Raw genomic sequence first — 6,013 nt, forward strand, 5'->3', positions numbered from 1 at the left:
AAGCGAATTACATATCTTTGCCCTTCCTCATCATCTTGCCCAATTTCCCATCCAATCCTGATTGGGCTTGTATAGACAGTAATAATGATAGGCTTTCCATGTGAATAGTCAGCCTTTCTCAATGTAGGAGTAGATTTTAAGAGTTGCTTCAATTTCTTCATTGCTTTCTCATGCTTCCTTTCCCAATGAAATTTCTAATATTTCCTTAGAATCTGATAAAGAGCATCGACTACATGTGCAAAGTCAGGAATCCATATCAAATAGAACACACATGCATCCAAGAATCTACACACCTCTAATACATTCATGCATACATCTTGCATTCTATCAATCCCATCTATTTTTGTTGGTGGTGGCCTTCGCTCATAAGGCCCACGCATATGCCCAACAATCAAAACCTCTTCAACTCCAAAGACAGACTTTTGTCCAAAAAGAGTTAAATGCACCTCTTCTAGACGTGTCAAAATCCTCTCGCAATCCATAATATGGTTTGCAACAAACTGTCTGCATCCATGTGCATCCATCTCTTCATTCTTTTCATTCACTGCACACCCTTTGATTGGAACATCATCCAAGAAAGGCATAGTAAATTGTGGTATAAAATCCATGAGTACCCTATTCATAGCATTTGTCATGTGTGCCACTGAGTTTGTTAGGACCTGCACCCACATTTCTTATGGTTACTTTATTGACAGATTTCATGTCTTGAATAAATCTCAAAGCCCCATTCTTTTTGGGCACAGTAAACCAACAATTTGAGTACGGGGCTGAAGAAGGCTCCAAGACCTTCATGTGAATCTTTTCATTTAGCAAATCCATCAGCTTTGGCAACTAAGCTTTAGGCACTGGAATAGTCCTCAAGTTCCATAGTACATGTGGCACCGTAAATATGACCATAGAAAAGACAACATTTGGATCCACGCAACCTATTTCACTTGGCTGAATTGCAAATGCCTTTCCATGTCTAGCCAACATCCGCATAAAATAGTCTCTCTCAGCAGAGGCAAAAGAAACCCTTCTGCACCAACTTTCAATTCCTGTAATTTTCAGATGTAAATTGATGACCTATATCATTACGATCCCGTAAGCTTGGCTGCCTTGACACTATTTCATACATACCCTCACTCTCTGATGGAAGTGGCAAAGAATTTGCTTTCACCTTTTTGTCAATTGTCTTATACTTTGTCTCCACAAGTGCTTCAACCCATTATCATCCTTCCTGTTGAGAAAAAAATGCTATAACATCATACATGCCCAAAGAATATAGTGACAACACTCTGTTTTCAGCCTCATTTTCTGCATGTATAGTTGCTGAAATTTCAACCATAGTGTGATTAATATTGAGCCCATAAAACATGCCTGAAATGCTTTCATTTTCAGCTAACAATCCCAATATTCTTAGCTCCTTAGTAGCCCATTTCATAGATATGCGTTCAACCTTGAACATAGCTTCCATAGCCATAAACCAATATGAACTGCTTGCTATAAACTGAGAATTACCAATAGTAAATACATGCTTCATTTCATCAAGAGGCGAGTATACCCTTTGAACAACACTCTTTTTTAACAGTAGTTCTTAATGAAAATCCAGGTCTTTGAATTCCCTTGCATTTGGAACCAAAGGAGACTCTCGAAGTGTATCCCAATTTCTAGGATGATTAACACAAACAATAAGAAATTGGATTGCTTTTCTTCCATCCTTGCTTCTGACTCTTGCATAAGCAGAACCATCATCAAGCACCTTTGTTTCCATACGCACACCTATAATATAGGGTTTCCCAAAATCACTGCATATGAAGAATTATCTTGCACAAAGAAGTGTTGCTCTTATTGTATATCACCAATCATCACTTTTTCATTAGGACATGCCGCATAGAGCTCCCCTGAAGAATTATTTACAGCCCTCATTTGCCAACCATGATCGGTGTCTACAAGCCATGCACCATTTTCATACAATCCATGCTCAATGATATCTATCTCAGACCCATGGTCAAGTAAAGCAATAGAAGGAATTTCACGCTCCCCTATTTTCACTACCATTTCAGTGGTAGCTCTAGCCCAATGATTTCTTGTGTAGTGACTTCGAGGAATAAATCCTAGAGTCTCTTCTCCATATTGTTGCATTTGCCTTACTTCACCATGCATATTGCTACAAGACAATGCATTTTCAGCCACTTTCTTCTCTTTTCCACATGATGTATTAGTAGCATCCTGCAGAGACAATCCTTTACTTACTTCATGCTCATATTCAGCCCGAATACCCAACGAACCAGTTTCCTCTTCAAATTGCAACTATGAACTAGTGGTATCACCAAGTAACTAACACTTCCTTTTAATTATGTCAATGATTTCATCATGAAATTCTCGCTTGGCAATGAGAAGCACCTCTCCTAAGGTAAATTCCACCCAACTATTTAAGATCCGTTCTTCAAGCACCTTCTTAAGATCTGTGGCTATCTCAATGTCAGATTGCAACTTATATCCTGGCTACTTGCCCTTCTTTTTGCCCTCTTGTTTGTTATCCTGTTTTTGCTCCTGACTGACCTCTTCCATAACATGCTCGGGAGGTGGCTGATTTGCAGCTTTAGGCTTATCCACACTTCTTCTTATCATTCTTTTAGATGTCCGTGCAATATCTTCATCTCTTATTTGTTTTTCTTCCACAAGTACATCCGTGTTTTGTGCCTTTGCTAATATGCATACACTCAATATGCATCTACCGATGATTCCCAACAAGTTATGCCATGAATGTCTTGCTGTGCATGAGACATTTCACTATCAGCAAACATTGACCTTTCTCTTTTCAGTTGCATGTAAAGCATGTGTCCATATTTCAGACTTTGGACAAACCATCACTTGGCTATGCATTCTATCCAACTGTAGACCAAAAGTAGAAGTATGTATCACCGCATAAGCATTTCGGACAACCAAGTCTTCCAACAACTTCTACATACCTCCCTTTCCAAAATTCAAAGCAAGAAGCAATCCCGTTTCTTGTGTATGAATCTTGTCATCTTTCCAAAAGATGAGCTATCGTGCCAAGGCCTCTTGATAGGCAGCACAATCCTTTCTCTCGTGCTGCAAACTGTCGCATCACATACATTTTTTTCCAGGTTTAGGGGCTACTGCCCGTCCCCTTTCCTCTTGTCCTTTTTCCTCCAATTTTGCAACCTTCAATTGAATATCCCGTATGCCTTTGACCAATTCATCTAAGATATCTTTCCTAACAGAGGGAACAATAGCAGGTAGAGCCATAGGGTTAGCCACAGAAGTAGGTGGCTTACTAGATACTTCAACTGTCTTACCCGTAACAATGGGCAAGCTAGAGACATGCAATCTTTGTCTTCTTTTATGCTTCTTCAAAAGTGCAGTAATAGCTTCTTTGACATATCTCCACTCTATTTTCAAACCTGTCTCTGTAGTCTGATCCTCCAGCAAATCATCAAGCTTCTCTTGAAGCTCAGGATCAGATGCCTGTAGAAACAATTGAATTTTCTGACTAGGAAGAGGCTAGATGTTCTACAAGATCCAACTGCTCAAATCAACTTTCAAATTCTCTTAAAAATTCCATAGCCACAAGACACTTATTGGGTTGTAAAACCCACACTTGAAAAGTCTTGCGCGTAATCAAAATGGTGTCCTCAATGTAAAATTCTTCCTTGAGTGTCTTCTTTAAGGCTACCTAGTTAGCATCCTGCAAGTATAATTCAGTAATCTGTGCTTTCAGTTTATGAACAGTAACACGTACAAAATACCAGCTCCATGCAGATTGAGCCACCCCAAAAAAATCCATCTTCTAAGCATAGGTATGTACATATGTAGATATATTCGAGCCATTGAATAACTTCACCTCACGCTCAACTACTTGCAAAGCATTCACTCATTACAACACTTTCTGTTTGAGCTGAAGCTTGCATCACATGTTGTTCTTCTTGTACCTGCATAAGCATATTCATACTTTGCACCAACTGTTGCAAAACATCACTAGAGATTGTATTCCAAGATTCTCACATCTTGTCTTTCCTTCTTCTAATGACCTGTCCGGTTCACCAATGTCGGAGGGGTTTTTGTCGAAAGGTCGAATCCATTGGGGATCAGAAGTAGAAGGAAGTAGAGATAGGAGATGGAAGAGAAGATAGAGAATACCCAAGTGGTAAACACTACAAAGGCAAAGCACAATGAATTGAATCAATATGTATTGAAAGAACTTGGAATCTTTGCACTACTCAGAAGCAATCTCCAGGCATTATATCTCCTGGAGCTTCTTTGTAGAACAAAACGTGCATAAAAATTACAGCTCCTTCTCTACTGCTTGGAACCCAAATCTAATGGCTCTGTTGGCTCCAAAAAAGGGGGTGAAATTCCAAGACACCTGCTCAGGATCTCCCAGATCACTCCTTCTTTCAGTTCAATTTGCAGTTTTCAGTCTGTTTATAGCGATTGCGATACGTGCGATTTTGTCAATCTGTCCCTCTTGTGAAAATCCCATAATTGGTTAGAAAAGCAACTAGCTTTTGGCATGCCATCCTAATCTAGAAGCTTTTTTTAACTTTTTTGGATTTTTACAATAAATAATATTAAAAATAGGCTAAAATTATCCAAAAATATAGTATTTTTGGATAATCCATGCAACTTATACTAGTACTAATGGCTCAGGTCACATTGACTGTCTAGATCAATAATGAAGTCAAATGATATTGCATTCCATACTTTTTGACACTGTGTCCTCATAACATCATCTCAATGTCCTCGCGCATGAACACCCACGAAGACGATAGCCACACCAACCACGTATGCAAAACCACGCAGATGCCCGCATGAAGCCATGCATACAAATACCAAATGTACACCCGCACAATGCCACATGAATAGAGGGTAGGGAAAAAGAGGAAACTGCAAGAGGGGGAAACTCGGGGGAAAGAGGCTAAGAGGGGTGAGGATGAGGGGGTGGGAAGGGGGGCTTAATTGGGAAGGTAGGGGGGTAGGGTGTAGTTACATGGGGGGGTGGGGTTTAGTTGGCTGGGGTGGGTTTAGGGGGGGTTAATTTAGTGGGATTCTGGGGGGAAGGGGCGGGCACGGTCGGTGGATAGTAGGTAAGATAGGGGATAGGAGGGTTAGGGGACAGCGAGCAGGGAGGGAGGGGTAGAAGGGAGGGAGGGGACTGCAAGTCGTGGGGGTTGGACAGGTGGTGGGCGGCACGATAGACAACGGTGACAACGCTTTCGACGTTGGCGATGGTGGTGTTTCTGATAGCACTGCAATGACACCTGGGAGGAGAGGCAACGTTGATGGGGGGGAGAGGCGATGGTGGCAAGGGATGGAGCCAAGCAAGGTGGGGGAGGAAGAGGGAGTGGTGGAGGAGGAGGAGGGAGAAGAGGGGAGGAAGAGGTGGGAGGGAGGGAGAAGGTACACAGGGAGAGGGAGTCGGGGAGAGAGAAAGAGAGGGAGAGAGAGAAAAAGAAAGAAAGAGAGAGAGGAGAGAAGGGGAGGACGCGGGTGGTTGGGGTTTTTTTAATTTAGAAAAAATTCAAAATCGTTGTTTTTTTCTTTTTTTAATTGGGTATTTTTGTTGTTAAATTTTAAAAGAAAGATAGAAGAAAGAAAAAATGGAGTGCCGCCCATGTCCCGTGTGCGTGCGCGGGGTGAGGGTAAAAAAATTTGTAGTGACAGCAAGAAACGTGGGCTAGGAAGGAGGTGTGAGTGAAGGATGATGCAACAGACGCGATGTCATGACTAAAATTTAAAAAATGGGCAGTCACGCATGACGCAAGAGGCATGACAGACGCAAATGGATGAAAAATTTCATAAAACCCAAACCACGTACTAGAATGAAATGCTGTAAAAACAATCGTGCCCAAATTCAAGGGCCCAAAGTCAACTGGAAGACAACGGAAAAGTGCAACAGGGTGTCCAATAACAATTCAAGGCGTTCACATGGGAAAAACACAAAAATCGGACTCGAAAGCGCAGATGAAAATTAATATCGAAAAATCTGTTCACTGAAATGAAGTGT

This window comes from Lygodium microphyllum, chromosome 20 (assembly GCF_053477565.2).
Source record: "Lygodium microphyllum isolate KBCC chromosome 20, Lygodium_microphyllum_v1.1.10, whole genome shotgun sequence".
NCBI lineage: Eukaryota > Viridiplantae > Streptophyta > Polypodiopsida > Schizaeales > Lygodiaceae > Lygodium > Lygodium microphyllum.